The 24,717-nt window shown below is 40.8% G+C and overlaps 2 long non-coding RNA genes and 2 other non-coding genes across 4 annotated transcripts; all 4 read right to left on the reverse strand.

The window, feature by feature from the left end:
* Positions 1-2,520: 2,520 nt before the first annotated feature.
* Positions 2,521-10,639, reverse strand: LOC148669562 (uncharacterized). The gene is made up of 2 exons (XR_015937063.1): positions 10,368-10,639; positions 2,521-4,287 (listed from the first exon to the last, which is right to left on the reverse strand). It is a non-coding gene; the product is annotated as an uncharacterized LOC148669562 (long non-coding RNA).
* On the reverse strand, positions 10,126-10,214 carry trnay-gua (transfer RNA tyrosine (anticodon GUA)). The gene is given in 2 exon segments: positions 10,126-10,162; positions 10,178-10,214. It is a non-coding gene; the product is annotated as a tRNA-Tyr (tRNA).
* A 1,784-nt stretch (positions 10,640-12,423) lies between the features above and the next one.
* Positions 12,424-18,227, reverse strand: LOC148669564 (uncharacterized). Its single transcript, XR_015937077.1, has 3 exons — positions 18,157-18,227; positions 15,470-15,505; positions 12,424-12,657 (listed from the first exon to the last, which is right to left on the reverse strand). It is a non-coding gene; the product is annotated as an uncharacterized LOC148669564 (long non-coding RNA).
* Positions 16,987-17,075, reverse strand: trnay-gua (transfer RNA tyrosine (anticodon GUA)). The gene is given in 2 exon segments: positions 16,987-17,022; positions 17,039-17,075. It is a non-coding gene; the product is annotated as a tRNA-Tyr (tRNA).
* Positions 18,228-24,717: the final 6,490 nt, after the last annotated feature.

Genomic DNA, 24,717 nt, shown 5'->3' on the forward strand with positions numbered 1-24,717 from the left:
TAGAATTAGGTGACAATATCAGAATTCATTCAAATACACAAGATTAATTTTCAGCAGCAAAAATACGCTCGAAAATATTTTACAAGAAAGAAACCTTACATTCACCTAAATCAACATTCACCCTCTACGTTAGCAGAGAACAGTAGGACAGTTAGTTAGTGTCACTGGACACTCTGTCAGAGAGGCTGATCTCTTCAGACTTCAATGAGTCTTCCAACTTGTCATAGCTGTTGAAGAAGCACCTGTTGAAACTCAACCGAAATTTCCTGAGAAATCGTTCAGCGAGCGATTCCTCCCTCTGGACTCTGCACTGAGCTGAAAGCTGCGCGAATTCCTCACTGTATGTCCTTTACTGTTACATGCGCTCTTGTGTAGATTATCTACTTGGAGAAATGTGACAAGAACACATCAAACTTTTTCCATATGTGAAGGAAAATGCTAAAGAGCCTGAAAACTTTGAACATTTAGGTTTGCGTGCTTTATATACTGTATATTCTTTACTATACTTTACTTTCCATATTTAGGGTGGAGCAGTGGCTCTGTGGCTAAGGATCTGCGCCTGTGGTTGTAAGGTTGCTCGTTCAAATCCCTCTGCCAGCAGAGGAATCCTACTCCACTGGGCTCCTGAGCAAGGCCCTTAACCCCAACTGCTCCAGGGCACCATACAATGGCAGATCCTGTGCTCTGACCCCAGGCTCTCTCCTTATCTGTGTGTCTCATGGAGAGCAAGCTGGGGTATGCAAAAAGATCATTCCTAATGCAATAAATTGTAAAGGGTTAATAAAGTGATGTTATTATTATTATTCCTTACAGCAGAGCAAACAAATTGTTACAAAAAACACCAGCTAATGTCCACCAGCGGAATTAACATTAATATACTGTAAAGTGCTGTTACTTGGGAGTGTTAATCTACAAATAAATTAAAAAAAAATGGCATTTATAGCTCTAAAGAGGTTGACATAGATGTCTGTAACAGATCTTTTCAGTTCATTGCTGTTCCTCTGACTTGGTGAGCCTTTGGAATTTTAAAAGCGTTTTGCTTGCCTCTCATGTGGTCTGTGTACCAGTCCATTAAGAGCCGCACTATCACTGTGTCATGTGTGGTCCTACAGAACTACACAGCTATCTACTGGAGTCGTCTTCTGTCCATTGCAGTTGAGAACAGATTTAATACGGAGCTGCGCAGAAATTTCTGCGGCAAATATCGCTGCAGAACTAGCCCGGGCACAACAACGAAGAGAAAAAGAAATACCACAGGGTCGCCCATAAGAGGGAAAAATAGAAATCAATTGTTCAAACAATTACAGCACTCGTCCTCTTACAGTGGTCTCATGTTATTTTTCTTGCCATAAGAACAGTGGGATTGTTCAACTGTATTGTTCCCCAAATGGTTGAATAATAATAATAATAATGATAATAATAGTGGTGGTAGCTGATCGTTCTTGTCCATGGCCAAGTGACCTGTGTGAATACAGTATGTTGATTTATTCTCCTCAAGGCATCGCTTTAGCAATTCAAAGAGCGTGGGTTTTAACCCATTCAGTGCTTATTTCAACTAACGCCATGTTCCTTTTTCTAGGTCTTCAAATAGTTTACAATGTAGAGGTATCTTTAGTAATAAGAAAAAAGCTGCACCTCGGAGATCCATCTCACAAAAGCAGACTTCTTAAAGTGCACTTATGAGCTGTAGAACCTGAAGGAGTTCTCTCTCCTGGATATTAAACATGCAGATAATGAAATCAGTGATTTATGATATCTGCAACCTTCCAATAAATACATCTAAGACATGTAACAATCCCATTGTGCAGCTTCAGTGGCACAGTTGGTTGGTGCATTGTCCTTATATAGCAGTACATAATGGAGTCATGCTGAGGTTGTGAGTTCAAGCCTGTGGCAGTTTGCCTGTGATTTCAGCTGCAGAAACTTTCTGCTGGATTTAGGTTGGTTCTTCTGTTACTTTTTCTGCTCGATGGAGCTTTATTAATGCAGGCACACCTGCTTCCACTGCATTTTATTTTATCGCTGCTCACAAACCAACATACTGCAGACACCTCTGATACTGTCACTGCTTGTTGGCCACGTGTTCCTGCTGTCAGCATGCTATACCATGCTCATGCGCGTCTAGAAACATTACTGCTCTAGTACAGGAGCGAAAGACTAAACGAAATTGCACACACTTTGAAAAAATCACGTTTGACAAACCATAGGATGACAAGAATGGGATTCTTTGGTTGTTTGAGTACATACTGTAAATCAAAGACACCGCGTTCAGCATATTCACATCAGGCACTCGGACAGAGATAAACCCAGAGAAAGTCTTCTCACATTTTAATCTGTAACTGCAGGATTCAACAAATTGTTAATTATCTCAACTTCACTTACAATTTTTAAACAATTTACAAAGCCCACAGTGGATGACATTTGGTTCCGGCACACATCAGTTGCTTGGAATATCATTGTAATATTTAATTTGCTTTCCTGTCACACCAATTTATTAATAATGAAGTTAAGCAATACACGTTTGTTTAAAACATGTCATTTATTATTGATACAGTTTCATTCTGTCTTTATTAGGAGCTGTATCACAGCTAATGCATGTAAAGCCTTAAGTATGTGATAGTGAGAGTTCAGTTATCCCAGGGAGTGAAGAGAACTGAAATTTAGTAAATACATATTTTAATAGAGTGTAAATCTTCAAAGTGTTCTGTCACTTCAAAAGCAAATTACAGGAGTAGGGATTGAACCCTCATAGACATTTGCTTATTGAGCTTAAGTCCAACACCTTAACTACTCAGCCATCCCAAAAAACAGTTTTAGCCCTCTGTTACACAGTTCATTGAATATATTTGTTCATTGACTATATTAATTTAATATATTTGTTATATTTTTGAATGGAATGGGACTGTACACTGGTGGTTCCCAGGGGAAACAGGGTTATTGAGCCATTGGGTATTCTGAGAATAAATTGGGTGGGTGAATGTAACCGTGTGGTAAAGTAAAACAGTCTTCTTAGATGAAGCGCTACAGATGCAGCCCCTGAAAGTGTATAAGACTTACATTTATAGTACTGCTGACACAAATGGAGCCTCTACATCAGACCGAAATAGCGATGTGTTCGCTTAGTTGTGCGTAGGATCTCCTCATGAATCTGTCTCATTCATCAGTGGAAATAGAAGCCGTCACTGTAAACTCGGACGTGATGTTCCACAGATGTACAGTGTGCCTTTCCTCTTGTTGTATTCAAGAGTACTCACTGTGTGAGCTCCTCACTGCGTTTCCTTTTCTTTTCCTGTGATTATCTACGTGGAGTGTGGTGACAAAATAGTCTTGAACATTTTCGGTTTGTGAAAGGAAACACTAAAGAAAATACAAGTGATTAACTTTTAAAATATCGACAGTACAGCTAGAAGAGTGGAAGATAAAATACGATTTATAATTAAATTCACAATACACTTAAGGAAAACACAAATGCCCGAATAGGGTCTTGAACCCTGAACCCTCAGATTAAAAACCTGATGCTCTACCAACTGAGCTATCCGGGCTCCGGATGGTGAATGACACTGTCGTGATCCTCGCAAGTCACATGTCTCTTCTTGTGCCGAAGCGCAGTCATACAGTACCTGACCCGTCTGGAATGTCTACTGACAGACTTTATCCAGAAGCGACGGCACCACTCCCAGTAGAATGAGTGAGAAATACAGCATGACATGGGGAGGTAAGGGGCTCCCACAATTCATCTTTCCTCACATTACTGATTTTTTCAATAGCATTTTGACCTTTTTTCACATTCAGATTTTTTTGCATTTAATCTTTTAATCAACAAGATTAAGAATGAAAACAAATGGAACATTTTTTGGAACAACAATTAAAAAAACTTTCAATGCCTTGGTTCTATAAGTGTGCACACTTTTTTGTTAAAAATTAAAAAAACATTTTGTTAAAATTCAATAAATAGTCTATCAGCAGCAGGAAATTATTCTGAAAGGAAGATTTTTTTATATCATAAACTGTAAAAGAGTTTACAGGTCGTATCCTTCGCTTTGTCTTTTAAATTAAGCGTTCGGGGTTCAAACCTGTGTTCGGACTGTTGTGTTTCTTGAATTTCTTGTAATCATCAAATGTCGTTGTTTTTTTCTCGGTTGTACAATGGAATTCGTGCAGCTTTCAGCTCAGTGCGGAGTGCAGAAGGAGGACTCGCTTACTGAATGATCTCTCAAGAAATCCCGGGTGAGATTCAAAAGGTGTTTTCTTCAACAGCCACGACACGTCTGAAGACCTCTGGATTTCCTGAATATGACATAAAATTAGTTCAAATCATTTGGTAGTTAACAGAACTAAATGCTTTAGAGGTACATTTAAAACAGCAGAGCAACACCGTAGCACTTCGAGTTTGCCAGAGTTTAATTGTGTGAACTTGGCTCTCTATGAACATGAGCAACGAGTTCACATTCAACAGAAGATTGCAATGCGAGCACAGAAATATAAAGCACCTGGAGATGCCGGGATCTCATACATGCAAAGCATGCGCTCTACCACTGAGGTATATCCCCAACAGACTTATTAACGGAACTGAGATGTGCTGATGCTCTCTGAACACAATCCACCACTAACGAAGGATGCCTGCAGTTTCCCACTTTTGTGTTTCCTCTACTACAGAGTAAATTCATTGGAATTAAGAAATAATGAAAGAAAAATAACCGCATTGAAGCTTCCAGAGATTGGTTAAAATGAATCCGTTATTTTTATATCCAGTCACACGGGCGACGATGATTGATTTATCGACGGGGAGTGCTTTTTTACCTCCTCACTCGACTGCCTTGATTAAACTACGCATAGAACAACAGCAGTACTGATGATTCTCATGGACCGACTTGTTTTGTACAACTTGAGTGATAAAGTCCTGTCTGCAAATATTGTAGAAGAACGAAAAAGGGCAAAACAACACTCCAACCACAGGAATGGTAACAGGAAGGATCATGTTATTTAATATGTCCTTTTGAGATGCCTTGTCAACGCACACAGGCGTTAGAGCTGGACAAATAATTGATAGTGGTGTTTGTAAACAATCATGGAACATTATTTCTAAACCAGGAAGAAAGGAGCAGACTTAAACTTTAAGAGACAGAAACAACACCTTATCACAGCTACATTAATTAAAATGACATCACAACAAAAGAGCGAAGCCTTGAGTGAATCAAATTAGTTTTCATTGGACGTCTGTCTCTTCATAACTTTGTAGGTGAGAGGGAGGATTGCGGAAATGTGCCGGTGTTTCTCAGAAGTGCGTTGGTGGTATAGGTGCCTTCTAAATAATTGAACCGGGTTTGAATCCCGGTAAGTGCATTCCCAAATCCTTTCAAGAAAATCTGTGATCCGGTAACGTATCTTTTGAAACTAGCATTCAAGGTAGGATACGTGTTCTTAAACACCAAAACACTCTATAAGGAAAAGGCAGATCTCTGTACACAAGACGGCAGTGCGATCTTAGAATTCCTGTGTTGTTGACGGATTCAGACTCCTTCTCAGAGGTCTTTGCTCGCCAAATAACTTTGCAGCTGAGGAAGAGCACCCCGGAAAATACCAAACACAACGAGCGAGCGTGTTGGTTGCTCTTGCTCTTAATGCAAGGAGCTGTTTTTTTTAACTATTATTAGCCAAAAACAGCAGCACAGGTAGGTCGCATTTGTGATTGTGTCACTTCTCTGCTTCAGCAAGGTCAATAAAAGACTCTGAAAGTAGTAAAGCAAAACTGAACTCAAAATCATATTAGGAATTCTGAGCGATATATCCATACAGGTAATCCAATAAGAATGTTGAAATATTTGAATATCATCTCTCTACATATTTCGCTGTTTTTTACCCGGAGTAAAACTATTGGATTGAAGGAATGCTAACCGCTGGGTTAAATGTATAGTTGTTACTTGGAGAAATCTGTAAACTCGTGATCTTATATGTTTTAAAAGACAGCACAGGAAAAAACGACAGTGCTGATTATTTTCCGGAGACGGAGCACAGATGACCTATCCGAGCTAATTGATAAAGCCCACCCAGTGGATACTCTAGCAGAACGTCAAAGAACATTCACCTTTGTATCCAAAGAAACCACAGGAACAACATCAGGAAGCACAATCAATTCCCCTTTTAAATCTTTCCTGTAAGGTATGCTATGTGAATTCATGAATTTAATCCTCTGATCTCTTTTGATCACGAACAAAGTATTTCTGATGGAGCGCTATGTTCAAAGATTTAATAAGCTTTACCCCTGCCAACGATTCGGCGTGAAGAATTAAAAGTTTCACAGACAAAAGCAGCTCACCACCACAGCCAATATTACCGTAAATGTACTTGCCGGTACACTATCATGTGCACTGCCTCAAAAGTGATCTCGGCAGACGTTGTTCCCTATAAAGCTGAACGTGCCAAAGAGAATTTCTGTTGAGAAAACAAAATATTTTTTCTGCCTTGATGTTAAGCTGACAGCCTGTCTTTTATAAAGTCTATCTCTAAACACCTCCCTCAGCCTAACAAAAAGCGCTTTTACTGATCGTATTGCAGGTCTTAAAACATTAACATTTGGCAGCGGTGGGATTCGAACCCACGCCCCCAGAGAGACTGGAGCCTAAAATCCAGCGCCTTAGACCACTCGGCCACACTACCTTCCTCCGTGTTCATCTTCCTCACATTGCTGGCTTGGAAAATGGCGGGGGCTTCAGCTCTTGTCGTCGGATCTAATGATATCATGACATGTGGAAGTGACTGCACCTTCATCTTCCGAGATGCTTTCTATAGCACAAACGCTACTTTCACCGGCACAAATATAGCAATAACGAAGGAGGTGGGATTCATCCTTTGTGCTGTTTGTAGGGGTGCAACTCTATGGCGATCTACTGACTTGAAGAGCAAAAATCAAAATCCTCTGCTATTACTGTTGCTTTTTTCAAAGTTTCTTCAAATCCTTCATTTGAACGTCGATTTTGAAGGATATTGATGATAATACCACATAACTTGTGGTTTTCTTGTGATCGCCAATTTTATTCAAATACCAGCCTTTTTTACAGTTCCTTGCGTGTTTCACAGGGTATAATAGCCCCCATCGCATCCTCAACTAACATATTTTAAAATTACAATAGATTATACAGCATGCATGTTTATATTTATATTAAAATTAAAGTAAATATACAAGAATATATTCAGTGCTAACCCAATAATTCTTGTCAGGTTCTCCAACAAATCTGCGTTGTTATTTTAACATGTTTCAGCTGAGGGTGCAACAGGAGTATAAATGAATTTTCCCGCCAGCCATTCAAAGACCAAATTCCATGAGTGAACATTATTTTCTCAGAAGTTGCCGGCATTGGACTTTGCCGGTGGTATTGAATTATGTCCACAACTGTTGTAGTAGTTCCTTCTTGAAGTTCGACATGTGCAAAGCACTCGTAATATCATAGGTGTTAAAGTTCACTGAGTCTATTCGAGTCATGGTGTGTATCCCTGCCTATCACTGGAAGACGGGTAGCTTTTTTACACTCAGATTCCAATCTTCAATGCTTTGTGTGAGAGCTTACATAACTTTCAGTTTCTCACATTTTCTGACGACTGTTCCAAAGGAGCACCCTGTCAATTCCGAATACTTTTCAAAAATCTGCCTGCATGTTTGATTATTGTCATTTCATTTAGAAAAAGTTCAATATTGATCATAACTAAAGAAAATAATGATCACGAACAAAAAAGGGATAAAGATGCGAGTCGATCTTGAATCACAGCTGGGTGACACGGGCTTCTGTTCTGATATGGTTGTACGAGAAACAGGAGGAATCGCCAATCTCCTATAGAACATGAGTTGAATCAGGAGTCATTTTGTACACTCATGCATATGTCAATGCCTGACCTACATCGTAAAACTAACATTAAGTTGTCAGAGACATTCATTTTTATACAAACAAGAGACAGACCAAGTAATAATTCTACATTAGTTCAGGTGGGTAAACCTGAACTAACTAATAAACCTATTAATAATTCTACATTAACGTGTCCTACACTGATCAGACTAATTGACATGGTCTGATTCAGAGCCTGTGCAGTTCATGCTAATTACAACAAGGACAGTTCTGAACCCTCATCACCGAACTGAGCACAAGTTCAGCTGTTCTCCAGTTTTGTTACACATGGTTTTTCATTGCAATTGAGTTCAGAGCTGGAGCTGATCTCCAGACAGTACAGTGTTTTGGGTAAGTTGTCGAAATTCGCATGAGGCTGCAGACAACTTACCCAAAGTGTTTTCTATAGCTTTCAGGTGCAGTTAATTTATATAAAAGAATGTAAGTGGTATAAACGCAACAAGCCAGACGGCAGGCCAACCTATAATCTTCTGACGCGAGGCCCGGCGCGTTATTCATTACGCCACTGACCCTGCTATTGAAGTGCTAAAAAAAACACGTTTTCTACATTTTTGTCTGTTTAAAAATCACTCTCTAAAAAAGACAAAGGGTTTGTGTGTCGTGCTAAAATTCCGCTTCATTTCGAATGCAAATAAAAACCGTTAGTAAAGCATTTTGATTAAAACTGAATAATATATGAAAGGTTTCATCTATACACTTACACATAATAAGTATGCGAATAAATTCTCAGAAGAAGCCGCATCTCAGGTATTAGAGAGATTTAAAATTGGATCGGAGGATTTAGAGCCCAGACTGCAAACCAACAGCTGACACAGGTCTTTTATAGAACCGTTTTGATTTCCTCTACTTTGTCCCCGTGACGTCATTGTCCTGATGCAGCCGAGCCCGACACACATCTAGTTTTTTGTCACTGGGCGCACACCCTGCGGTCCATGCGGATCCTGATACCCCAGTACAATGACGGGGACACTAAACTGTAAACAGGTGCCGTCCTTCGGCTGAGACGTAAAACCGAGGTCCTGACTCTCTGTGATCATTCAGGAGAATGGTGGCGGTGGAGGGGAGTCCCCGTTACCTGTGAAGCGCATTGAGTGGCGTATCCAGAACAGCGCTATATAAGTGTATGCAATCATCATGATGATGATGATTATTATTATAATGTAAAATGCAATAAAAAAGTCAAACTTTGATTTAAAATAGATAAATGTCAAAACTGATAAAGCTAATGCTTTTCTCAGGGCTATATCTACTTTTTTTTTTAAAAGCAAAGTCTGTTACGATTGTGAGAGTTAGAGAAGGTGTACCACCGGGTGCCTTCATATCGTGAGCGTCAGTCTCGCCCGTAGCTGCGAGAAGGTTAAAAGCGCCCAAGTGATCTGTAGACGATGTTCGGGGAAGAAATAATTCTGTTTTCAGCACAGGGAGTGAGAATGAGCTCAGCCCGGCTCCCAGCAGAATCCATTCTGGTTTGGTTACTGTTAGACTGTGCGTCTGAGCCTCTTTGGATCGCAACGTAAAAAAAAATTGCTCACATCGTGTGACTTCCACGACAGAAAGGAAAGATATCACTTTAAAAAATCAGAACTGAAGATTTGGATCCTTGGCCTCAATTTGATCAAATTATTAAAATAATAATTATCAAAATATCGGATTGTGTTTCTGCAACATTTCGTGCATAGTACGCCATTTTTATCTAAAACAGTCACAACGAGGGCTTTACATGCAATCTGGGGTATTTTCCCCTTTTAGATTTTTGCCACTTTATATCAAACCTGTTATACTCCCAGAAGTGCACAGTAGCTTGTACTTAATAAAAATGTACAATTCACCGCTGCTATAAACAGATGTGTGCCGTGTTTGCCTTTGTAAGCATTTGTTTAAAAAATAAGTTCACAATACGATAAAAACACAGTAAGCACAAACTTTATAATACAACGATACCAAATCAATACCAAATCATTATACCAATTAAGTAACTATCCTTTGAAAACAGAGAACACCTTTATATCTACAAAAAACTTGACATTTGTATGTATTTTTGAATTACAAAGCAGACAGTGTAGTCCCTTAATTCAAAGATCAGATCTTGGCCAAAACAATACAATCAGACGTGGGCTGAATTCGGAACAGGAGCCTTTGCTTCGTTGTTTATTGAGCTTTTGATCAATGTCTGAATGAAACAGATTAGCTTTTTTTAACTCTTTGATTAAATTACACAAAAAGCACCTTCCTTCGAGCCGGAATCGAACCAGCGACCTAAGGATTCCCTGCTGATTCCACTACAGTCCTCCGCTCCACCAACTGAGCTATCGAAGAGATGCCACGGTATTGCTCTCTGGCACATACTGCCCAATGAAGTAAAATGTGAAATGGGTGATTTAAATCCCACTTCGACATCAAGTTTCCAACTCGTTTCCTTAGTGTCTTGTTTACCTTGAATTTAAGCTGTGGCAGTCCAATCTCTCCTACCTATTCTCCTGTGTGGGACACCTCCAGCAATCTCTTCTCCTGCAAACCGCCTGTGGGCTGTCTCCCCGCTGCCTCCCTGCGCTGCTCCGCTCCCCTCTGCCTGCCTGACCTCCAGTGCACCCTGGGACTGAGGGTACCTGCTCGTTTCATCCTCCATCTCCAGGCAGTTCTTCACCATGTTCCCCTCGCTCCCGCACCTGAAGCACTTCATCGATTCCGAAGTAGCGAATACCACATAATCACAGTTGTCAATTCAAAATTTAAGCGCCACATTGATCACTTCCAGCGTTTTTTTCCACCAAGATCACGTACACTTGTCTTCAGAAAGACATGATTTGCTTTAGCTGTGGTGCCCTGCAGCCCAGAGGGACCCTCCTCATCAGAGAGACCACCTATCTGTACCGGGACAGCTTCCTCTCCAGCAGCTCGTTCCATATAAACAGAGGCACGTTGGAGAGGGCAGCACCAGGGAGAAGGTACCGTTCAAGACAACCCCCTTCTCCACCGGGGTGTTTGCCAGATCAGTAGACTGTAGGAAAACAACTATCCCTCCACTCATGCAGGAAGCGGACTTGATCTTGCAGCCCACGACCTCCCCAACTGTACATATGCACCTCTCCAGTGGACAGAACTCCACAGGGGAAATTTTAACACCATGGCGCCACGCAAGCTTCTCAAATGAGAGGATCAGAGCCCCCAGAGCTGCCTATGGAATGAAAATAAACCAATTTTTTACCAAAACCTTCTTTTTCTCCCCCCCAAAAAATGACAAAGAAAACACAAACCAGTGAACAAACACTGCCACACGATTCAAACACTCTAAGGCTCCACCCACCCACTCACTCAGTCTCATGAGAAAACACAGTGAGACAGTGAATACACGCACTGACTGACTGGACACTACAGTACATTAACACTGCACTGAGTGAGAGAGGTTAATAATGGCTTTCTCCCCACTGCAACTTCTGTGCCTCCACTTGGGAGATATTTTGTCTTCTCCCACTGAATGATACCTCTTCCTCCAAATGACTTCTTTGTCTTACCTGCCCAACTTTATGATCAGATAGTAGAGAGACACACACTCCCAGTCCCAGTATGAACTACCCTCACATTACCATCACTGGCTGGAGTCATCCCTGTTCTTACTGGGAGCTAATCATTAACATCACTGCTGCAGTATGCTGCTCCATACTGGTACTGAATAGGTTTTCAGACCTACAGCACCCCTTATCAACCCAGCACAACCCCGGAGCCAGGACCCTGTGTGACTTTCCATAGACTGTCCCCTGTTCATGGTGTATCAGATACACTGCAGTGTTTGAGCTGCTCCTCTCTCTGCCTGGTGTTGTCTCAGGGGTCAGATTGTTCATGGGATACCCTTGACACAGATGTCTCAGCTGCACGCACATTCTTGTAAGAACCCCCCCCCCCAGCTGTCCTTCACCTTGAGCCCTGGAAAAGGAAAGAGTGGGAGAGAGTCCTGTTCATTAATCTCTCTCTCTGCAGTGTCTGTCCTCACACAACATTCAGGCAAGCAGGGTCACTGATATTACTCCCAGGTCAGCGCCTGCTGTCCACTGTTAGCCAGCTGACTGTTCTGTGGTAGTGAGAATGAGTGCCCGGTTTCTGGTACTCAATCTCTGTACTCATTCCAGCTGACAAACATTTCTGGAACCTGCAGTACTTCCATTCTCTCCTTTGTCTTCCTGTGACATCGTAGTCCTGAATTATATCACATACATATCTCTGATTAATCCGTCAATACATTATGACCAGTATGACCACATGTTCTAAAGATACCAGTCCAGTCTGGAGAGTCGCAGACTGCTCTGTCAGTGCCAGTGTGAGTCTCATTATAATATCCAATAGCTAATCCAGCTCACAGCAGATTGCTGGATCAGGTACCTGCTGAACAGATAGGTAAGAGAAGCAAGTTTAGCCCATCTAGCCTGTCTGTCCTCTCCTCTCACTCAGCGAACAGTTTCTGAGGGAGAACAGGTTTCAAAGCTCTAGGTAACCTCCTGTTCAAACAGGAGTACAACATAGCCAGGTTCAGAGATGAGCAGGCAGTCAGACACAGCAGTACGAGGCCAGCATCTTATTCATGAGACCACTAGAAGTTGAGACTGAGGTGCTGAGCTTACCACACTGGAGCTGGTCTGCTCTCTGTTTCTTGTGCTTTTTATCTTCTGCACAGGGCAAACATAGTGGCAGGCCTTTGGGACTTGAGAGGTGGGTTCTCCCCTGTGTTTCACTCCTCTGAAGTTCAAGCTTTCAGTACTTGACAAGTCTGGTATCAGAAATGGAAGAGTAAAAAAAAGTAGTAAAGTCCAAAAACGCAATGCAAAAATTCTTAATCAAATAAACAAGCAATAAGTCCAAAACACGGTAGAGGGCAGTAGAATAAGGCAAACAAATCCAAAAACAAGAGGCGAGAGTGAAAAACCACGAAACAGGTAAATGTCAGTAATAATCCAAAAAAGAAAGGAGTTGGAGAAGTATGCGCACTACAGGAGCTCAGGGAGACTACCACAGTGAGTGAGGAACAGGGGGAAGAGGAGAACTGAAATAGTGAAGGCAGGGAAAAGTGATAGGCTAATCACTTACGGCGTGAGCATTTGTGAAAGAGTGTGCACCTGGATATGTGAGAATGAGTGGAATGCGAGCATGTGGGAATAAGGGTGCATGTGGAATGCGTTATATTTGAACACTTTGCATCTAACTTTCTCCAGCTCCACCCTGTAGCAACAACCCTGATTACTGTTCATGAGCTCCTGGCCCCTCTTGTTCCCAGTGGAACCTGTGTGGAGCAGCAGCAGAACCAGAAGATGGGGTTTGTGTTTCTTTATATTGTCTGCTATTGTAAAACAAGTTACCACTTCAGGATAAAGAATCTCCCTCTTTGTCCCTTATTCCCAGGGCTGAACCTGTTTCTCAGTTGGGTGCTCAAAACCTCATCAACAGCCTTCTAGATCAGCAGTACTGTACTGGGTACAACAGGCCCTGCTGTGAGAGTGGGGGATATGTTCTTGTAGAGCTCTAATCCTCCTGAACTGCATCTCTCCTCTCCCAGTTACTCATGCAGTTATGTCAGTCTATAAACTCCAGCGGTACCCTATTGCTCTTGTTCAAATTATTTTAAAATGCAGTGGGTGATGTTTTCATGATACATGACAAAGGGGTTCTTTTCCTTCAGCTCATGTAGCCTCCAAGGCAACCCCATGTACACAAACCCATATAGAGTTTGCATCAGTGAGGTCAGTAATGAGCTCAGTCAGACCCAATCCACTGCTTTCACCCCCAACACCCCTTAACCTGGGCTTTAACCACTACCTGTTGCTCCTCACATTGAGTCTTTCACCACCACAATATAAATGAAATGAAAGAACAGTTCTTTGTACCATGTTCTAGTTTTGTGGGCCAAATTGTAATCCTTTATAAGAGCATCCAAAAAATCCACCCCCATGTGCTGATTGTAGTCCTTGCCATTCCTATTCCCAACACCATCCTGAACCTGCCAAGACCCATCGAGTTTTTTCACCTTGTGATGGACTGTCTCCACTGTATGCCTTGTGGATGGTACTACACATGGTCACCCATGTGTGTCCATCCACTTGGTGAACAGTAGTTCTCCAGCCCTTGCTGGATCAACCAATCAGGGACTGGTAGGGCCGAGTAACCCACGTGGGACTCTGATGCCCATGGAACTTTCAGCCAATCAATGAGCTGAAGTTCCTCCAGGTAAAAACAGGCAACACAGAGAGCCTGAGAGATTCAGGGAGAGTCAGTAAGATTCAGTAAGATTCTGGAGAGGATTCTGTGGACTGTTCTAAAGGGAATTCAAAGGAGAATTCCAGGGCAGGACGGCCCAGGAGCAGAAGGCTCCCAAGGGCAGGACATTCTCGCAGCGCGCCTCCTGACCATCCTGAGACTCAGCCCGGACAACCACGGAACGGCCAGTGTGTCCGAGTGCCAGAACTTTCCTTTGTTCTAAGAGTCTAGAGTGGAGGTTGCCAGAGAGTAACCAGCAGCAGGCCTCGTGAACAGGTCGGAACTGTGGAAAGCTGAATCACTATTCAGAACTAGCTCTTCATCAGGAATGAACCGGTCCTCTTCCTGACTTGCTGGGACCCACAGTCATCTTTTCTCCTGTGCAAAAACTTTGCTAGTTAAAGCCAACAATGAGCATCAGCAGCGCACCGTCGCAAGCCGCACAGCACAGCCTGGCACGGAGCCAGAGAGCGCGGATTGGACAGCAACAGCCTGCAACTGTTTCTTTGTGCCCGCAGGAGATCTGAATCCCCAAAGATTGGATGAGTATTCAACTTCAATGCATTACAGCTCGAGAATTCAATTGTTATTCAAACCAGTTGATATCAATTTAATTCCTAAGAGTTATGTACTTGTTTGAGTATCTAATGTAGACGTTGTAACCAAGTTCATTTACGAAACGGTCTTAATGAATGATATACTGAACGTATGTCCTCTTGATGTGTAACTCTTTGTAACTGATTGAATATATACCTTTTGTATTCTGATAACCCTCTCGATAAGATCTGTTAGGTTTACATGCATATTCTATGTATTAATAAATGTATCCTCGTGTATTAGTACCTGTGTGTGCGCGTTGTTTGAGTTATGTCGCATGGTTGGATTCTAAAGCCATCAAAAGAATCAACTTTGTGATTTACTGCTACAATTAATAATTGTCTCAGTAAATGCCCAAACCCTACAGAACTGGTGCCTTCAGAGAGCCACTATGATTACATATTTGGCGTCCCTGAACCGGTTTTCCCTACAACTATAATAGCCAAACGTTTGTTTTGTCTGCATTGTCCATGAGACTCAGAAGGATTACCTTTCAATATTTGCAGTAAAACAAAAACATGCAAAGACTTTCTTTGCAGAAAACAATATTTGCAAATCTAATATTTCTTTGTTTCTAATAAGACTCAAAAAGACCACTCATATTCACAACATATAACCAATAAGAATTTCTCATTCCCATATATACAGATAACGTTCGATCTAATGGTGTTATTGAGGTTTATAACTAATAATAGCAATGGTCTGGATTGTATAAACAAAACAAAAATACTCACAATCCAGCAGTGGGTCCAGTCCTTCATCAAAGGCGTCTTCAGAAAAAGAAGATGCACATCTTAGTCTTCCCATGAATCGCCCGAATATATTTCTTCAAGTACCTGAGCAGCCGTCTTTTGGCTTTTTCGGCACTCTGCTTGCCATTTAATTTTTGGGGATAAACCCTTCCGTTTACGCAAAAGGGCGATTAGGTGCGCTCTGAGGAAGTGCATCTGGGAAGATGCGCTCCTTTTGGTTTGGTTTCAGATCGCCCCAATTTATTGAGCAGCTTTATAGACCCACTCTAAATTTCTAGTGGTCAAACATTCACTGATTGACAACCTTTTCCACAAATCAAAACAGCAAATAGGCACAGAAAAACTGTTGCGTTATTTGGAAGAAGCCACAAGATTTTTAAAGGAAGCTCCAATGAAAAAGGTATGCGGATCCTATGCAGACGATGGAGCAGGTAGATATCTGAAATAGGCGTATAATCCGAAACGTCAGGCATATCGTGGTCAAAAGGCGAAAGGTAGTTCGTAAACCAGGAGATACGGAGATAGACGTACAATCCAAAACAGAAAGCGAGGTGTAAGGTCGAGGGGCAAAAGGGTAATCAAATCAAATCAAATCAAAGTGTATTTATCAAATGCACAACAATATGGTGTTCAGCAGTAGTTGCTGTCAATGAAATGTATTTTTCTGCGAGCTCAAAAAAATTACAAGAATCACAAAAATCACAAAAATTCACAAGAACACAAAAATCACAAAATTGAGGTTACATTTTTGAAATGGAATAAAACTCAATATGAGTAGAGCTGTTATGTGTCCATGGTGTGTGCAATATATACAGTTATGCTGAATATAGTGAGAATTGTGTGTCCATGTAGCCATTACAGGTGATTTGCATAGGAGCTACAGGTTGGCTATTTAGCAGTCTTATTGCCTGGAGGTAGAAGCTGTTCCGTAGACTGTTGGACTTGGAACAAATGCTTTGGTACAGTTAACCGGACGGTAGGAGGGAAAACAGTTTGTGACTGGGATGACTGGGGTCCTTGAGAATGGACCTGGCCTTCTTCAGACATCTAGCTGAGTAGATCTCCTGGATGCTTGGTAGCTCACAGCTGGTGAGAAGCTGCGCTGACTTCACCACCCTCTGCAATACCTTGCGATCCCGGGCGGAGTACTTCCCATACCAGGCAGTGATGCAACCAGTCAGGATGCTCAAATTATCAAATTATTAAAATAAAAGTTATTAAAATATCAGATTGTGTTTCTGCAACATTTAGTGCACAATACGTCATTTTAATCTAATAATAAAACAACAGCCACAACAAGAGCTTTACACGCTGTCTGGGGTATTTTCCAATCAGACATGAGGTGAATTCAGAACAGGAGCCTCTGCTTCGTCATTTATTGAGCTTTTGGTCAACGTCTGAATGAAACAGATTCACTATTTTAACTCTTTGATTAAAATACACAAGAAGCATCTTCCTTCAAGCCAGAGTTGAACCAACAAAGTACACAAAAGGCGCCTTCCTTTGAGCTGGAATTGAACCAGCAACCTAAGGATTCCCTGCTATTACCCACTACAGTCCTCCACTCGACCAACTGAGCTATCAAAGGGATGTTGGTAATTGCTCTTTGGCCCATACTGCCCAATGTAGTGAAATGTTCCAGGTGATTTAAATCCCAGATTGACATCGTTTCCAACTCGTTTCCTTTTTATTTACTTGAATTTAAGCTGTGAACCAGGATTCTCTGTATAAACTTGCAGGGATATTAAAAAATGTTTGATGGGGTATCAATTATTCGGAAATGGACTCCTTTTTTTCTTGGGGGATCATATTAAACATTTCATTTGGATCTACAAGAGGATCACCATGAGGAACAAAACTAAGTTTCATTCTGTGTTTATTAGAAGCATTATCACAGCTAATGCATGTAAAGCCTTTAGTATGCAACAGTGAGAGTACAGTTATGCCGGAGAACTGAAATTTAGTAAATCCATATTTAAACAGATTGCAAATCTTCAAAGTGTTTTGTCACTGCAAATATTATTACAGGGGTTTACCAGCTGCCGCACGTGCTTGTTTTGGGATTATTTCCAATAAGTATCCCATTAGTAGTTGTGTGTCCTTACTGGTATCTTTTAAACATTTGATTATATACAAACGGGACAGAGACAAAGTAATAATCCCATTTTAAGGTGTCTTGCATTTTAATTTACTGAACAGATAAATTGAAATGCTCTGATTCAGAGCCCCTGCAGTTCGTGCTAATTAGAACCACAACAATGCTCCTGAGTCCTGGGCACTACACTGAGCACACGTTCAGCTGGGCTCTGACTTTGTTAAGCACGACTTCTTGTTGCAGTTGAGCTCAGAGCTAGATATGATCTCCATATTCTACCGCAATAACTAGTCTGAAACTTAGTAAATAGTACACAGTTTTTAACTGAAGTCAGGTTGTTAAAAAATTAAACCAGCACCCTGTCACCGAAACTTACCCCGGTCTTCCGCGCGACAAGCAGGGGTACTCAACACTGTACTAACAAGGAGGGGTTGTCCGCAGTTGAGCGCGAGCTCTGATTACTGTCAGCAGACATTTCTTCATTTCCAATGACGTTTTCTTCTGCTCTCAGCTTTTTACCGGTCATAAATGCTCAAGAAGTAATTCATTTGAATTTGAAGTCTGTCTCTGTTACCTTCGGTCCTGATAAAGAAAAGCTGTGCGTGGGAGACTCCGTCTCTGAAGAAGTTTGCCGTCACCCTGCAAGAAAAGAGAGCCATCATTCACCGAAACAGCCACTAAGACAAATAACATTAAACACGTGAAATGCGAGATGTTGTGGAAATGTTTTCTACTTAGAGATTCTGTCGTTTCTACTCTAATGAGAGAGGCTCTTTGTCGGAAGTAGGATTTGAACAAACGTCTCCAGGGGAAACTGCGACCTCAATGCAACGCCTTAGACCACCAGGCATCCTGTCTGTGGCTCTTATATTGCATTATATGTTTTATTTATTTCTACTTGTTGATAGGAAAAAAAGTGAAATCGTGTAATTTGGGAAATGTATTTTTTTCATGGGGAAAACTAGCCTGAGCAAATGTAAAGTTAAGAGCAGCGCTCAATAAAAACCATCAGAAGCCGAAAGCGCTTCTTATGCGGATCAGTATATTCCGATGCCGGTGGTTCTGCAGAAGAAATAAGAAATATTTCCCGCTTTGAATAGACAATCAAGTTCTTAACAAATTTCATATTGTAACGCTACGGGGGCTCAGGCAGGTGCCCTTGCCGCATCTGGTCGGCCCCTGCACCGTCCGGGGCTCGAACCCGGGACTTCCGCGTCTCTCTGCAGCGACCTAGACCCGTGAGCTAAAGAGAGATCTCTCTACAGCCCAGTAGCTGTAGTCCTGCTATCACAGGGAAGGGCGGTGACATCACCAGCTCTGGTACGCCGGCTCTTACACAGTGCCTGTCGGCCGTAAGCGTTACACTCTCCCCCGCTTAAATCGCCATCCCCGGCGAAGGGCTATCCCACCCCGCTTCTGACACCAATGTAACGCAACGGGGGCTCCGGCGGGCACCCTTGCCGTATCTGGTCGGCCCCATCCCGACTGGAGGCTCGAACCCAGGACTTCCGCGTCTCTCTGACGCGATAGGGACGTGATAGGGTACAGTGACTCCCAATGTCATATGAGCTTTGTGTAATTTAGCTTTCTTAACGCTATGGGGCTCGATTCAGATATCGCTGTGAAAGCAAGGGACGAGCAAAGGTTTTTTCTAAATTGAGGGTGATCTGCTCCCGAGTAATTATAAACACCTGAGCGTTTACTGTTTACTGTTGTGTTACTGTGATAAAGGAAGACCGCACTTTATCAAAATACTGCTGCTTCCTAATTTTACATAATGGTATTTAGACCGGGGAGAGTGACTGCATTCCAAGAGGCTAAAAGTTGATTTCACAAAGCCCCCATTTAATAAAATACATTAGAAACCGCAAGGAAAACAGTATGTTTCAATAAGTCTTCTCCTGGTTTTATGTTATTATAGTCTTTCACATTTGAATGCATACCTTACCGAAAATCTTACCTAGATTACAGGCAACACAAACAGTTCTTAATGCACAAAGTCTATTTATAGTTGACTTTCTGCTAATCACATCTAATAGTTCATGAATCTTCCTGCCCATCATGTGTCTGCTAAGCAGTTTCTCCATTTTCCTCCTCCTGTCATTGTCAGCAAGCACATCAAGATGGGAAAATGTAACAGGGAAAAAGAGTAGCTGGTAGGAGTGGGATTTGAACCAAAACCTCGATCTAGAGACAAGAATACCCATGAGAGCTAGAAAAACAGAAGTCCTTAATCAGGGTGCGTTAGAACACTCAACCATCCTGACAAGCAACTGGTAGGAGTGGGATTTGAACCCACACCTCGATCTGGAGACAAGAATACCCGTGAGAGCTAGAAAAACACAAGTCTTTGATCATGGTGCTTTGGTGGTGGTGGAGGGGAGTCCCCATTACCTGTAAAGCACTTTGAATGGTGCTTTAGAACACTCAACCATCCTGACAAGTGATGGATGAATGGAGGTGTATTGAATACACCAGTAGTTCACTAACCTGAGTTGCTTTGCTGGAGAAGTGCCATGTTACATGTTGTAAACGTCAAACGTACAAACGTGTTGTACTTTCCAACCTTTGAGTAATATTTTCCAGAGCTAGGGCGCAGTTGTCTTCACAATCTGGATTATCTCAAAAGCAATGATGTCTGTGTAAAACAGATTTTATTTTCGGGAACCGACGTTGTATTGCATATTTCTAATTGATTTGTTTTCATTATTGTAATGTATAGTGGAGCATAAAAAAACATCTGCAAAAATCTCTATTACGCGTCTTTGGCATTTCAAATAGTAGCGAGAGCGAGGATCAAACCCCCCTCTTGGCGATAGTTGCCTCACGCTCTGAACAACCAAGTCCTGCTTATTCCCGCTGTGGGTCGCGGATGGTGTGTTTTGGTATTTACTCGAAATTACGGAGGATACATGGGACTGCATTTACCTGATAACATACCATGATCTCTAGTACCTAATGAGCTTTGATAATTCAGCTTGCTTATCGCTTTGGGCTCAATTCAAAAGTTGCAGTGAAAGCAGGAGCTGAGCAGGATTCTGTTTAAATGGAGCCAGATCTGTTCACAAGCGGGGAAACACTTCAGCGTTTACTAATTGAAGACCACAATCCGCTAAAACACCCCTGTTTCTTAGACTAAAAGAAGCTAAAAGCATTTTTTTAACATGGGTTATATTGTAAATACTGTTATTAAAAAGCTTATTCGCATACTGTCGGTTATTTAGACGGTGCAAAACAGGCTGCCCTTATAAAACTTTCTGTGCCCGTTTTGACCAAGGAGAAAGTATTTTCTGATGGAGCGCTATGCGAAAAGATTTAATTAGCTTTACCCCTGCCAATGATTCAGCATGAAGAAGTAAAAGTTTCAAAGGGAAAAGCAGCTCGCTAACACAGCCAATATTAAATGTACTTGCCGGCACACTATCACGTGCATTGGCTCAGAAGTGATCTCGGCAATGTTCCCAAAGTAAAGCTGAAAGTGCCAAAGAGCATTTCTGTTGAGAAAACTGCCTTGATGTTAAGCTTAGAAAGCCTGTCTTTTAGATGTTCTATCTCTAAACACCTTGTGCAGCCTCCCAACAGACTAACAAATATTTTTTTTGAGAAATGGGCACACACCCGGAAGACAATAACGTTTATCTACATTCGAGTATGTGAATAACAATTTAACAGAAAAAAGTTTGTAAATGAGATTTTGCAAAAATTCAATAAATGGTCTATAAACAGTAAGAAATTATTAAGTAAGATATTGTTTTATTTTATAAACTTTAAGACAATGAAGAGAGTTTACAGGTCATCCTTCGCTTTTGCTCTTTCAACTTAAGCGTTCAGGATCCAAGCCCATGTGCGGATGGTTGTATTTCTTAAAGTAACTTGTAATCATCAAAAGTTGTTGTGTAGTCCTTCAGTTCTTTCTCGAGTTGTACCATGGATATTTTATACGATCAATACTTTTCATGATCATTTGCATTTTCCGTTTCAAACGGAAAAAGTTCAAAGTGTCCTTATAACTGTGCTCCACATCTACACGAGAGCGCTTGTAAGAGTATAGGACATGCAATGAGGAGTTTGTGCAGCTTTCAGCTTAGTGCGGAGTCCAGAGGAAGGACTCACTCGCTGAATGATCTCTCAAGAAATTCAAATCGTGTTTTCTGCAAAAGCCATGACAAGTGTGAAGAACAGAACGAAATGTTTTGGAGTTACATTTAAAACAGGAGAGAACACTGTAGCACTTCGAGTGTGTCTAAATTTAATTGTGTAAACCTAGCTGTCTATAAACACAGACAAAGAGTTCTCACACAACAGAAGATTGCAATGTGAGCACAGTAATATGAAACACTTGGAGATGCCAGGGATTGAACGCAGGACCTCATACATGCAAAGCATGCACTCTACCATTGAGCTACATCCCCAACAGAACAGCTTGTGGAACTGACTTAGAGATGTGCAGATGCTCACTGACCACAATCCACCACTCACGAAGAATGTCTGCAGTTTCCCACTTTCGCATTTCCTCTAATACAGAGTAAATTCATGGGAATGAAGAAATAAGGAAGGAAAAATAGTCACATCTAAGCTTCCAGAGACCGGTTAAAAATGAATCAGTTATTTTTATATCCAGTCACATGGACGACGGCCCAGTGGGCAAAAGATGTATAATATACGTCTATTAAACGCATACCTTAGACGTCTAAATGTGGTCCGCAATTCGTCTAGAATGAAATTCTAATATATGTCTATTGTTATACGTCTATGATAAGGTGTTCATTATACATAAATGGTTGGAGTTCTATTATACGGATAAATTTAGAGCACTATTATACATATATGATTGGAGTTCAGGATAACTTTAGAGGACTATTATACGTATATGGTTAGAGGTCTATTATACGGATAACTTTAGAGGTCTATTATACGTATATGGTTAGAAGTCTATTATACGGATAATTTTAGAGGACTATTATACGTATATGGGTAGAGGCCTATTATACATTACAATACAGATTTTAAAATGTACAACTTCTATATTTCCAAGAAAAAAAATATTACAATGAAAGTTAAGACGATTTTTGTCCACCATTTGCAAACCCTGTCTAATTGTCCTAACAGTTAGAACCAGAAACCTATTATTTTCAGTGTCCAGATCTCCTGGCCCCCTGCCTTGCATATGCATTCTTCAAGTAACACATTGTGTGTTCCTTTATTTCTTTAAAGGTAGGGTGGGACTTCAGCACCGCAGCTAGGAGAAAATTATATAATATTACTACCCAAATAAATGATGATTAATATCTTCTTTAGTATAATCTCAAAAATGAACCATTAAGGTTAACTAAGCTCAAAGCTATAATAAACGTATAAAATTTGGCTTGCATCATAGCAGTTGAGCAATAAAGTCTGTCCTAATTAAAGAGTACCCAAAGTTTGAAAGTACAACATAGAATAAGAATAATTAGAGAAACGGCAAAACGATTTTGTGTCATCTTCCCCTTCACACTATTTTTATGTGCCATTTTTTGCTTATTAACGTACTATTTTAATCAAAATAATATTAAGTAAGATCTGTATGTATTCAGATAGTATTATTATTATTATTTATACTTACTCGTCAAAAGAGGATTGCTGAGATATTTGCGGATTTCTTCTACGATTGAAAAACCTGTCCAAAATGGTGACCAACGAATACTAGCAATGCATTGTGGTATATAACCGGAAAATATACCACAACGTATGCGTTTATTAATGTTGTCGATATTATGGTTGAAATTTAACATTGATAATACATCGCAGCTATGTGCCCCCTACTATGAGCTGATGTGCAATTTTAACGCATGCAGTTAGTAAGGAAACGGTCACTGTTGTAAGGTATTATATATAATGACATTATGGAATAGGATGGGGACAGGCCTGGTGTCACGGGGGGAGGGAGGAGTGTCGCCCCTTCAGTTTTGGGCAAAAGGATTTACTTAACTTGTAATTAAAAAATAGTTGTACTTTGTCAATGGCCAAACATTAATTTATTTACACGTGTAAAATAAATATAGTACATATAGTAATAAATATAGAAAATACAGTAATAAATATAGAAAATACAGTAATAAATATAGTAAATTAATTAATTACTACGTAAATAATTTACTTCGTACACTGTGCAGATGGCTGTATACTCCTAGTTGCAGCACCCACGATATATACAGTAAAAAGCCTCAGGCACTGTGTTAGATGTGTTTTCGACGTTATATATGCCTTTATTAATGTTGTCGATTTTACGGTTGCAATTAGATGTTGATAATACGTCGCAGCGACGTATACACAGATGCAGCCATTCAAAATGGGTGGGGTATTTCGTGGTATACCCCGGTGGGCGTGTCACATTAAAACGCAGTATCATGCAGTATCACGCAGTGTATCGCGTCATTTGAGGTCATGCTGGAACCTCTCATGTACAGCATTTGAGCTTGGACAAAAGTTGGACAAAAGTACACAACCTACCTTTATCAGAAATATTTATGCATCAAAGCCTTTACCGAAGATATTACTAATAGTATTAATAATGAATGACTTTGGACAAGCTGTAAACTCAAAGTATTACGCTGGTCCACATTCTTTCTAACCGTCATTTTAAACGAAAATACTTTTAGTTTTTTCTTTGACAAACACCACAGCATTTCGTGGATAATTTCTTAAGCACATTTGTACAAGCACTTGGAATCTGTCCAAGCCCTACTTTGTCAGGCATTTTCTTTTACTGCAACGGACATAAAAACTCCCTTGCTTTTAACAGAGCGTTTCATAATTTCTAACTACGAAAATTATTTAAACTGCAACACTTATCATTCAACCAGGGCTCAAAATATCACAAGGATCCTCAAGAGCACATCAAAGACTGTATTAAAAGATACTTGTATCAGATACATGAGAATCCAGGCTTTTTTTCTCAACACTTTCTTTTCCGTATACCAGATATTATGGAACTACTTCAGAAGGCTAAAGTACAGGAATCAGTACTTTAAAGAAAATTCGATTTCTCCCTAAACATTTTAAGCATCGAAGTCTTTAACTAACATGTGAAATAGTGGCAGTTTTAAGCTTTTCTGCTAATATAATATGGAATTGCGTATCTAAAGAAATTAATAAC

This window comes from Lepisosteus platostomus, chromosome 5 (genome assembly GCF_059453375.1).
Source record: "Lepisosteus platostomus isolate fLepPlt1 chromosome 5, fLepPlt1.hap1, whole genome shotgun sequence".
NCBI lineage: Eukaryota > Metazoa > Chordata > Actinopteri > Semionotiformes > Lepisosteidae > Lepisosteus > Lepisosteus platostomus.